The 12,845-nt window shown below is 40.0% G+C and overlaps 1 pseudogene; it reads right to left on the reverse strand.

Moving 5' to 3' along the window:
- Window positions 1-1,491: 1,491 nt before the first annotated feature.
- On the reverse strand, window positions 1,492-5,070 carry LOC143408641 (ribosomal protein S6 kinase delta-1 pseudogene; annotated as a pseudogene).
- Between the last annotated feature and the right edge of the window lie 7,775 nt (window positions 5,071-12,845).

Below are 12,845 nucleotides of genomic sequence, written 5' to 3' on the forward strand. Positions count from 1 at the left end.
TTCTTGAAGGACATCCCTATTTCAGTTGGGTCCGCAACGCACTATAATCCTAAATGTAAATTACATTAAATTAACCATACCTTGGTTAAAGGTATGCAAGAACTCAAAAAAATTAAACAATACGAAAACAAACAACCCAATCAACAAATGGGCCAAGGACCTGAACAGACACTTCTCAGAGGAGGACATACAATCAATCAACAAGTACATGAAAAAATTGCTCACCATCTCTAGCAGTCAGAGAAATGCAAATTAAAACCACCCTAAGATACCATCTCATTCTAGTAAGATTGGCAGCCAATATGAAGTCAAACAACAAGTGCTGGCGAGGATGTGGGGAAAAGGGTACACTTGTTCATTGCTGGTGGGACTGCAAATTGGTGCGGCCAATTTGGAAAGCAGTATGGAGATTTCTTGGAAAGCTCGGAATGGAACCACCATTTGACCCAGCTATTCCCCTTCTGGGACTATTCCCCAAAGACCTTAAAAGAGCGTATTATAAGGATACAGCTACATTGATGTTCATAGCAGCACAATCCACAATAGCTAGACTGTGGAACCAACCTAGATGCCCTTCAATAGATGAATGGATTTAAAAAATGTGGCATTTATACACAATGGAGTATTACTCAGCACTAAAAAATGACAAATTGTGGCATTTGCAGGGAAATGGATGGCATTAGAGCAGATTATGCTAAGTGAAGCCAGCCAATCCCTAAAAAACAAATGCCAAATGTCTTCTTTGATATAAGGAGGGCAACTAAGAACAGAGCAGGGAGGAAGAGCATGAGAAGAAGATCACCATTAAACAGGGACGAGAGGGGGAAGGGAAAGGGAGAAAGAAGGGAAATTGCATGGAAATGGAAGGAGACCCTCATTGTTATACAAAATTACATATAAGAGGAAGTGAGGGGAAAGGGAAAAAACAAGAGAGAGAAATGAATTACAGTATATGGGGTAGAGAGAGAAGATGGCAGGGGAGGAGAGGGGAGGGGGAATAGTAGAGGATAGGAAGGGCAGCAGAATACAACAGACACTAGTATGGCAGTATGTAAAACAGTGGATGTGTAACCGATGTGATTCTGCAATCTGTATATGGGGTAAAAAATAGGAGTTCATAATCCACTTGAATCAAATGTATGAAATATGATATGTCAAGAGCTTTGTAATGTTTTGAACAACTAATAATAAAAAAATAAAAATAAATGAGGATACCAGTATCCTCAAAAAAATAAATAAATAAAAGACCCAGAAGAAATGAAAAAACCAAAAAAAGGTATGCATATAACACCCTCTGGCAAAATTAGCTAATATCTTATCCAGGCAACAATTGTAAATGAATCAGTTTTATCCCTATACCTCCTCCAATTTCCTAATAAAGGTCTTTATCTAATGCTTTGGTGTTCCATAAATGGCTGAGGCCAAATTGCTTCTGTGCTGGAGTTGCCTGTTACAGAAGATTAGAATGTGTGAAAAAGATCCTGCATGTGTTCATCTCGTTAATTCTGCCCAATCCACAGGGGTAAAAACTGGATGAGATTTGGTGTCTTCAACATCAGCATCACCAGCACCCAGATGTTCCAGAGGGCTGAACTGCAAGAACCGTTGAATGAGTGAGTGAACCTCTTCAGAGATACCTTCGGGCATATTCAAAGAAGTGTGGGTATTTATTCCTGCTGGATGGCATTCAACCAAAGTCTTGCCAGTGAGAAGTTCAAAGAGGACCACACCCAAACTCCACCCATCACGGGCTTCCGTTTCTTCTGTGATTGCTCCAACCTCTAGGGCCACAGTACATTCTCTCTTTGACTCACTGTCACAGGAATCTTCAACCTCACTCCACCTGCTAGAGTACGTTAGCTGAATGTGTCCTTTATCATTCAATAAGATGTTGTTTAGGTTCAAATCCCGGCGCACAATTCCCCCTCTATTTAAGGCATCAAGGACTACCAGCATTTCAGCTGCCCATCTTTGAATGCAGCCCTCTGGGATATAAAATCTGGAGTTTAGTGCTAATGTTTTTATCAATGTCCTCAAAAATCTGATGGATTCCCTTGTCTCTTCCGAGTGCGAACACGCTTTCTCCCTTCCTTTCAGAGTATCTCTGGAATAAACAAGTCAGTTCCTCTCTAGCCAAATCATCAGCTTTATCTGTAAACAGCAGTACTTCCTCTGTTTTTAAAGTGCCTGTGTTTGCATCATATTCATTAGCACCTGAGAGGGGATTAGAAATACAAAATGATCTTTCTTCTGTGGTGTCTGCAGTTACTGCCAACTTCATCACTCTAAGTCCTTGCAACTTAGCATGTGAGCTGGGTAACAAAGGCACGTCACCTGAACCACGATGATCAGCAGCTGCTACAAATAATATACCAAGATCCTCTTGTGCATAGTGAGGGGTCTTGGTTATACTATAGGGCTTGGGCCTAGAGTGATCACTCGGTTCCTCTGTGCCTTTTTCTTCAGGGGCCTGACGTTGTTCAATACTAACCCTGAGGCACAGCCCATCCGGGGCTTCCAACAGTTTACTTTCTATCATGGCCACAGTCGCCTGTGTAAACCAAGTAGGTCCTGTCGCAGCAGCTTCTTTTGTTGGTTCCGCTTCACCAGGGAGGTTTACAAGAAGATCAGGTCTTCCTTCATCGGTACTATTGACATCATCAAAAGCAGCATCCTTAAAGGAAATAACTGGAACTGAGTCATCTGAACCCCTGCTAATGGTATCCAGAGCTTTGAGCTCTACCTTGTTCTCAATGGAATTAAAACTCTTAGAAGTGCTGTCCCCATCTGGAAGAGTAAAGAATGGTTTCAAAGGTTCCGATTTTAGACTATACAATTTTTCTCTAAAACCAAGTCCCAGGAGTTCACTTGTGCTATCCTCTTACTTGTCTTTCCTAAAGAACTCCATGGGGCTGTTTTTTGATCTACTGAGGGAATCGGAGGTTCTTGGAGAAAAAACTTCTTGTAGGTCCTCCTCTCCAGGGAAGAACTTCAGGCCGTGGGCTCTGAGCTGTGTGCTAGGCTGTCACTGTCAGCAGCGGGATGTGCTGCAAAGCTCCTAATGGCTTTAGTATCAACGTCACTCCCTTCAATCTTCATGAGGGGCTCCAAATTCAAAGACCCTGGTTCAATCTTTTCCTGCCCATATTCACTGTGTAATGTGAAATAACTAGTAGTGCATTCTTCTTCCGAGCTTCAACCAGAATCTGGCCAGTTTGGAGAGCTGTCATGGCCATCATCTTCCCGGTTGCTTTCATGGCGAGAACCTGGAGTAAGACTAGGTTCAGAGGCAGAACTTTAAGCGTGCTTCCCCCATCACTTCCTCTGGATTTAAATCTGCTGCTGTCCCGAAGACTAGAAGTTGGCTGCTTGCACTGTGGACTTTTTCACTTCCTTGATGTCAAAGCTTTCCTCAGGAATTCTGTTTAGATATTTACTGATGTACGACCAGAGTTTGCCACCTTCCGCATGTTGCAGCAAAATAAATACAGACTCCTCAGAGATGACACACTTGTGCAGACACACTAGGTTGGGCACACAGCAGGGGATGATGCTTTTTCTGTTCCTGCCATGTTCACTGCTTTTTCTTAGAACTTTTAAAAAGAATGTCTGTTTTGTCCTTGTGTCTATTACAAGTAAAACCTTCTCAGTCACCCCCAAAGACTCTGAAGGCCTTCAGCTTCTTGGCAGGCTCCTTAGGTTCCAAGGGGGCCCTGAACTGAGTGATCCTAGAGGCTGAAATGTATCTTCAAGCTGCGGCTCTCCATAAATGCCGGAGAAACTTTCTGCCTGCATAAGATACTCTGCTGTTCTCTTCACAATTTCTCGGAAAGTAGGGTTTGACTCTCCTAATGGAGAAAAGAAGTCTTGAATACCTTCTAGGAGTAAACCGACTCCCTTCCTATAAAAATCAGAAGTAGTTTCATAGTCTTCTTCTTCCTCCTCTTAAAAGGCAGCTTTATTAATTCTCCTGCTTTTCCAGATAATCTCTTTGCCAAGCTTAGTTTTTCAACTGCGAAGAAAGAGGCTACAACTTTCCTACTCTTCTGTTTTGTTCTGTCCACTGTCAGAAGTAACAGCCCCTAATGCTGAAGAATCCAAAGAAAGATTGAGACCAAAAGTTCTACAGGGAGAATTTTGATTGGAAGCCATTCCATTGTCTAACTTGGCAAGAGAATTCACATTAACAGTATTATGGTTTGGATGTGAGGTGTCCCCCAAAAGCTCACATGTGAGATAATGCCATGACCCAATCAGTGAATTAATCATCTGATGGGATTAAGTGGGTGTTAACTGAAGGCAAGTGGGATGTGGCTGCAGGAGGTGGGCATTGGGGACATGAGATGACTTTGGGGTACATATTTTGTATCTGACAGTAGAGTCTCTCTTCACTTCCTGATCATCACGTGAGTCTCTTCCCCAACCCCCACACACTTTTGCCATGATGTTCAACCTCATCTTGAGCTCGGAGGAATGAAGTCTATAGTCCATAGATGGAGACCTCTGAAATTATGAACCCCTAAATGAACTTTTCCTCCTCTGCAGTTGTTCTGATTGGATCCTTTAGGTCACAGCAATGAAAAAGCTGACTGAAGCAAACAGTAAGAGATATCGATCACTGTCACTGGAGAAGCCTTCTATACTACCCTCAGGAATCTGAGTGAGCTTCAGCAGGACCAATTAAGTCAGAACCTTCATTAATTATTTCACCCTCTCTGAATATGCAATGCCTATTTTGTTCTATCTTTACACAAATCAGCATAATTGCAACAAATGTAATATGGATTTGCAGGGTTTTCTATCCCAAAAAGAAGTCTGCCATTGAAAGTCACTTGAAAAAAAAAAAAATCCTCAAGCTGTTTCCTGTTGTGCAGAGCTGGAGTATTGGCCAAGAACGATAGCAGGTCTTCAGCCCACTGTCTTCACTCTTCAATAACCATTTCATCAAATTGCCACTTTTCCTTTAGCAAATGGAGGGAACAATTCTGAATGTCCACGTAAGTTATTGTGAATCCGCTGTAGTTCTTTGTGCAGTTTCTTTAAATCACTATCTCTCTTCCATACAATTATCTCCTGGTTATCATATAGCCCCTCAGGTGCCACTGGGGTTGGTGATAGTGTAAACTGCACTCTGCTCCCAGGAACCAATCATCCTCCCTCTGCCTCTGCCGCTGCCAGCCCGGGATCATCAGGGCAACCCAGAGCTGTTGTGGTCCAGGTCCCCAAGTGGCAAGGAGGAGGCTCCATGGCGGCACCTCCCCACTATTTCTATATATTAAAGATCTAAAAGCATTTGATAATATTTTAGTAACAATTTACTTAATTGCATGATGACATTTAAGAAAACTTATCCAAAAACATTTTAAATTTTCCCATTGTGGTTCAAAGCTGGAAAGAAAGACAAATTCTGACTGGATCTTCTTTTCTCCTTAATCTATGTGGTAAGGGCAAAAAAAAAAAACCTTCTCTTGGAGCACTGTTAAAAATTCATTGCAGCCAGTGAGGTGGCACACACCTGTAATCTCAGTGGCTCAGGAGGCTAAGGCAGGAGGATTGCAAGTTCAAAGCCAGCCTCAGCAATGGTGAGGCACTAAACAACTTAGTGAGACCCTGTCTCTAAATAAAACACAAAATAGGACTGGGAGTGTGGCTCAGTTGTTGAGTGCTTCTGAGTTCAATCCCTGGTACCAAAAAAAAAAAAAAATTCATTTCAGTTGAGGAAAATAAATGGGGGTTGGTGAGCCTACTTTTGGAGAATGGGCAGGATAATGTTCTAAACTCACAAATACAGCTAGAGGAAGATGTATTAATCAGATTTCCATTGCTGTGACAAAATACCTGAAGAAACTATTTAAAGAAGTAAAAAGATTTTTTTTGGCTCACACTTGCAGAGCTTTCAGTCCATGACTGACTGGTCCCATTGCTTTGGAACTGGAGCGAGGCAGAGCATCACGGTGGCTGTAGTCTATGACTGAGCAGGATACTCACCCCGAGATGACCAGGAAGCAAAGAGAGAAATAGAGGAAGGGGCCAAGGTAATTCAAAGGCATGTCCCATTAATCTACTTCCTTTTGAGCATCCTTCCAATTGAGCTCCACTACCTAAAGTTTCCTCCACCTTCCCAAAGTGCCATCGGCTGGGGACCAACCCTTCAATACATGAGCTTTTGGGAGACATTCCAGATTCAACATATAACAGAGACACGGGAGAATTGAGAAGTCATACCTCTAAGACCTGGGGACATCATGCATGACTGAAACTGAAAATTATTCAGAAAAACAGAGAGGATACTGTCCCACCACTACCATTGCCCAATGTCAAAGTCCAGGCTTAGAAAAAGAAACAATTGTAGAGAAACACTACAAGAGGGACAGGAGAGCATGCAAAGTAAACATCTCTGAAATGAAGCATAAAGGGAAGTTTTAAGACTCAGGATTGAAAGGATATTGCTCTGGCCATCTAATCCACACTCTAACATGAAATATCTGTATAAGGAATTTGAAGTCTATGTTGTACTGAGGATAAATAACAAAAATAGCTCAAGTTTAAGCCAACTCTACCTTGATATCATATAACACTAATCAAATGAAAGCTTGAATGGCTAGATTAAAATCAAATAAATTATATTTCAGAATAAGGGAATCCCACCATCATGTACATCCACAAGAATGGGGTCCTAATGCAAATAAGATATATTCCATGCTTGTGTAACTATGTCAAAATGAATTCTACTGTCACATATAACTGAAAAGAACCAATAAAAATGTGAAAAATCTAAAATCAGAATATTAATCACTAAAAGTAATATTATATACAGATCAAGAGTCAATTTTCCAAAAATATAAACCATTCTAAATATGGACATACCTAAAAAAGGTACTTCAAAATATATGAGGCAAACACTGATGCAAATGAAGAGAAATAGACAGCTACAATGACAGTTGGAGACATGAGCCCTTCTCTCACGAAATGGAACATCAGCAAGGATACAGAAGATCTAAATAACACAACCAATTGGACTTAATTGACATCTGTAGAACTAATAATACTAAAAATAGCATAATATTTAAAAATTCAGATGGCCCATTCGACAAGATATACCAGAATAGAAGTCATAATAAGTATGTTCTAAGACTACAAAGAAAATAAACTAGAATTCAATGACCAAAAGGTATCTTAAAGATGACTTGCCACCAGTGGACAAGTATTAAAAAAACATATTTCTAAATAATCCATAGGAAATAGGATATCTCAATGGAAGTCTTTCTGGAAGTTGAAAAAATACTTGAGTAGAATGTAAATTAAAAAAACAATATAACAAAAGTTGTGATATGAGTAAACAGTGCTCAGAGGGAAATTTCTATTTTTAAATGCTTATATTGGGGAGGAAAAAAGGTCTCAAATGAATAATTTAAGTTTTCACAAGTAGAAAAAGATGAGAAAAGTCAAAGCCAAAGCTTGCAAAAAAGGAATGAAATTAAAATCAGAGCAAAAAATAAATGAAATTGAAAACAGAATAAAAGTAGGAAAAATTAATAAAATAAAAAACCATTGGAGAGATCACTAAAATTATTAAACCTCAATTTAAACTGAACAAGATTTTTTAAAAAGACAATATTTTAAATTTATATATCATATAGCCTAGGGATTATTTCTAGGCATTGATTTGATATATGTAAATGATGCTTACTGCAATATTATTGTAATAGTAAACTAATGAAAACCAAACAATCACCAATAGAGAAACTCTTGAATTATCAGTGTTCATACTATTGAATGTCATTTAACAGCTAATTAGATCTATATGTACTATTATGTAAATCTCACAGACATATTAGTAAATGAAAAATCACAGAAAATATTACACTATGATCCCATTCCTATATTACTGATAAACTGTTTATATATATACATATAATATAGTTTGGTTCAGATGGTGGAAAATGGGAAAGGGAGACCTTTTCTACATACATTTTTCTAAAATGTATACATATACTGTACACAGAATTGTGTTTTATTTTTAGATTCCATAAAATGCAAGTATTTGCATTTTTTAGAAGTAAATTTTTATGGGGGGGGCTACTGGGGATTGAATTTAGGGGTACTCAATTACTGAGCCACATCCCCAGCCCTATTTTTTGTATTTTATTTAGAGACAGGGTCTCACTGAGTTGCTTTGCGCCTCATTTTTCAGAGGCTGGCTTTGAACTCTTGATCCTCCTGCCTCAGCCTCCTGAGCTTCTGGGATTACAGGCATGGGCCTGGAGTGCATATTCCTGGAGTATTTTAAAATAAGAAAACGGAACATTAAGAAGCAATGAAAATTCACAATATTCTTCTTATTATTATTTTGTACCAGGATTGCCTACCCCTTTTTATTTTTTATTTTGAAACAGGGTCTCACAAGTTATCTAGGGTCTCTTTAAGTTGCTGAAGCTGGCTTTGAACTTGCCATCCTCCTGCTTCAACCCCCAGATTCGCTGGAATTATAGGCAAGTGCTGCAACCCACCCAGCTCACAATATGCATCTTTACAACATAGTTCTGAGTGAAGGCCCCAGGAAAACTCTGCAGCGGGGAGTTTGCCCATGGCCTTTCTTCTCCTCAGTATACAGCAGGCTCCCCAGGGATTTGCTGGATTTCCTCCTCCTGGTTCTTGTTGCTGTTGTGGTTGTTGTTTCTGTCTTGCTCCCTGATTATTCCAGAGCACCAGTTCAAAAATGAGATAGGCCCAGCAGTGGATTACTCCAAAGCACTGACAATCCCCCACAATTCCTCCTGATCTAAACTCCTGCCCACCCTCTACCAAGCTCTGGTTAACACTGGAGCACCCTGATCTTCACAGGGCAGCATACCACACTGGGGAGAGCCCCGCAGATTGACAGAGACTCTCCTGTTTCTCAACATGTATTAAAAGCAACTGGGCATTAGTGCCCCTAAGGAGACTCTAAATTCTCTGACTCCTTAGCTGCTCAACTATTTGGGTAAGCTTTCCTGTGAGCTGGATGGCTCTTATCAAAAGCTGAGAACTACCAGCCAGAACTGTGGTAAGGCATTAACACCCACTGCCAATTTACCTTCCCTCATTACTGATGAGACAAACGTTATTCATGTCCCCATTTTACAGATGAAGCACTGTAGCTTAGAACTGTTGTGTGATTGTCCACTTCACTTGGATAGTGAGCAGCAGATTTAGGACTTTAAACTCAAAATCAAACCCAATTTGCATTTCTCTGACTGCTAGAGATGGTGAGCATTTTTTCATGTACTTGTTGATTGATTGTATGTCCTCCTCTGAGAAGTGTCTGTTCAGGTCTTTGGCCCATTTGTTGATTGGGTTATTTGTTTTCTTATTGTCTAATTTTTTGAGTTCTTTGTATACTCTGGATATTAGGGCTCTATCTGAAGTGTGAGGAGTAAAAATTTGTTCCCATGATGTAGGCTCCCTATTTACCTCTCTTCAGTCCCTAACCCTGTAACTTAGTTAGAACACCAGGACAAATGTGGGCTCCACAAGGAAAAACGATCACCACCTGACAAAATGCTTCTTAGTGGTGGAACTTTTTAAATGTAAGCTGGTAGCTTAATTCTGGGGATATTTATTTACACAGCATGAGTTACAGGAAATAGCAAGACCAGTTCCAAACTAGTGCAACTTGCTCCCCACGGCCCCTGTGGACTTGACAGATTTCCTCCCCTACAAACCTGACTGCAGGACAGTGTCATTACTCCCTTCCACAGATGACACCAGTCAGCAGTTTTAAAACCAGCTTGAATCCATCCAGGATTTATTACCCTGGAAAACGTCCCTCTTGGATCCTTCAGTGAAGATAAGTTCATTTGAAAGAGTCCTCAGAAAAACCGATGCCAAGAAACACACCTCAAAGTATTCTGACATGTTAAAGGCCTTCCAACTAGAGGTGGCCAACCTTCCCTTACTCCCCTAAGGAAAGCCATCAGCACAGGTCTGCCATGCCCCTCTGCACTCCTATCAGGAAAGCACATTCCTTCTCATTGCTCCAGGCCCACAGGAGATCAACGGGAAGCAAAGGAAGGCTTTACAAGTGCTCAGTGCACGGGACCATTCACATCTGCCACTCAGCTTCCTTTCCTGTACCTCCAACCAGGGAACACCCAGATTCAATGAGAAGAAGCTGGAATAAATGAGAGAACGCTTCCAAAATTTAACGACTTAATACTTTTACTTCAGAACCCATAAACAACTCCTGCCATCTGGCCTCATTTTATTTTTTATCATACCGGAGGGAAAGTCAGCCTACTACATGATAAAAAAAAAAAAAAAAAATCCAGAATCAAATCCTTCCTTTCTCCCCAGCCTCCATTTCCAGCTTGGAGCACAGAGTTTTGCAAAACAAATCTCTGCTATTATTTTTTTACACAGAAAGAATTCTGGCATGGATGAAAAAGAACTCAGAATAAGACAAGCACAAAAGGTGTTTTGTTTCTTTGAAATCAGTGTAATTTCTACAGCTGTGCAAAAGAGCGAAACCATTTCATGGAAACAGATCTGAGCCCCGGCAGGGACTTCTGGGTCTTGGCACCTTTTCCCTCAGAGCTGTTCTCAAATCACTTTACCTCACTCCACCTTCTGGGTCTTCTCCATTCAAACCACTGGAAGAACAAACTGAATAGAGTAAGGAGAAGCCTGAATAAAGAGGACCCAACGACCCAGACAGTAAGGACTGTCACTCATATTCTTTTTTAGAATCTACCTCACTACAAGTAAGTGGGTGGTGTACCGGTTCTAAGTTTAATGAAAGCCATTATCTCAAGCTTTATGAAAGCCTGGCCCTTTGTTCCTGGTCAAATCTCATGACAAGAGATAAGAATTTTCAAACAGGGCCGACTCTTACCCAGGGGGTAAACTGGACCACGATTTCACACTCTTGAGAAAAAAGGAAGGGAATGAAGAAATTGATTTGTTGAATGAATGAGTCAAAACTATCCTTCCATCATTACTGTTTGTGTTCAAATTAAGCAACAATTGGCACCTCAGGTTTAGCTTGTAGGCTGGAGGCCAGTTTCTGTATCTCCTTTACTCCCCCTTTTCTTTTAAGTTTTCAGTGTATCTTTTTGTTCCATTCAGTCATGTGTTAAGGAAGTTGCCTTATTGTTTCTGCAATTCTCTATACTTTAAACTCAAGAAAGAGGGTCTACTTAGTGAATGTGAGTCAATGTAGATCCTCTTTCTGGAGATTATTAAAAACAGTTAAGACCCATGAGTGCTGTATATGGACTCTCTCTTTTAATCCCCTCAACAACCGTATTTGGCATTGATGATGATGATGATGATGATGATGATGATGATGATGATTATATTAAGAAATTCAAGCTTCTAAAATGTTATGTAGATGGAATTTGGGCAGCCAGTAAGTGGAAGTCCCTGAGTTTAAAATTCAAGTCTGCTATTTGAAACTGTGCTCTTACCTAGGGTAGACTTTAGAGCTAGTCAGGTGCTAAATCAAAAAGTGCAGGCTTGTCATTATTAGTTGTGTAACATCAATAAAACTGCTTAAAACTGAGCCTCAGTTTCCTTAACCTTACATATATATGACTGTCTCTTAGGATTATTGAGAAACTTAGAAAATAGATTCTGATACATAGTTTTCAACACATTGAGATGATTATTTTGGTTACTATTAGTATGTTAAAGAATCCAATAATAGTAAAGAACCCACCCCATTCAGGTAGCTTGCTGACAGGAATATATGATATTATAGTTTTCCCCTCAGATCTGCTCTTTGAAAGCCAATGATTTGTTGAAGGACATGTTGATGATAAATTAGTCAAATTATCTTTCTACCTTCTCAAAAGAACAAAAAAATTTCATAAAATGCATTCCAATTTTCATCCCTAAAGACTAAAAAGAGCTGCCAGATTAGCAGAGGCTGTATTATTCTAGAATGTTTTCTCCTAGAACTTTGTGGAATGCTCTATTCTCTTGGGATTCCACTTCCCTTCCCTATTGAGAGCATGAAGGCAATGGCAGAGTGTCAGCCTCTGCAGGGCTGCAGAAATGTTTTTCATTTCTCTTCTGTACATGAAAATTAAATTTAATTATTCCCCAACATGTCAAAGGCACTCATCAAGTTAGGCCAGTGTATGCTGAGCAGGAACTGAGAATAAGATTTAATTTGGAAATACTTGTTTCCGCAAATCTTCCTAAACTCCAAGGAAGAATTACTATTTGTGGAAATACATATGGGAAACCTACTGTGCTGACTAAGAAATGCCATTTGAGGTGGAAAAGCTGTGAAATGCACTGCACTTATTAATTCTACCACATAGTAAATCCCTCGCTGAAAAGTTATGAAAGATGAAGCTTTGTTCCTAGGACCCAGCCCCCAGGAGGCTATGATTGCATTAAAGAAGGCAGCAGGAATTTACAGAACATATCAAGCTTATCAAATTTGATAGGATCCTTTCAGAATTAAAATAACAAAGCTGAAATCCTGACAGCCCAAAACACTCATCATGTATATATAGCTGGGCTGTTTTGAAAATGTTACATGCAAAACCAGAGAACTTTCTACACTCAGGGTATAGTAAGCTGCTTTGAGTGTGAATCATGCAGACAAAGATATGTAACTGAAGGAAGAAAGAAAATGTGGAAGCTGGAGATACCCTGGAGTTGCCCACATGGACTTTGCTTTTGAATGGGTCTGAGTCCAGTTCTTAGTTCCACTGTTAACTGGGTGTCCTTGAGTTAGTTACCCTTTAGAGGCCAGTTTTCTCATATATAAAATAAGAAAATGACATCAGACTCGTCAGATGGTCATGGGGATTAAACAAAATCCAATATGTAGATGATGCAGAATTCAGAGG

This window comes from Callospermophilus lateralis, chromosome 10, assembly GCF_048772815.1.
Source record: "Callospermophilus lateralis isolate mCalLat2 chromosome 10, mCalLat2.hap1, whole genome shotgun sequence".
Classification (NCBI taxonomy): domain Eukaryota; kingdom Metazoa; phylum Chordata; class Mammalia; order Rodentia; family Sciuridae; genus Callospermophilus; species Callospermophilus lateralis.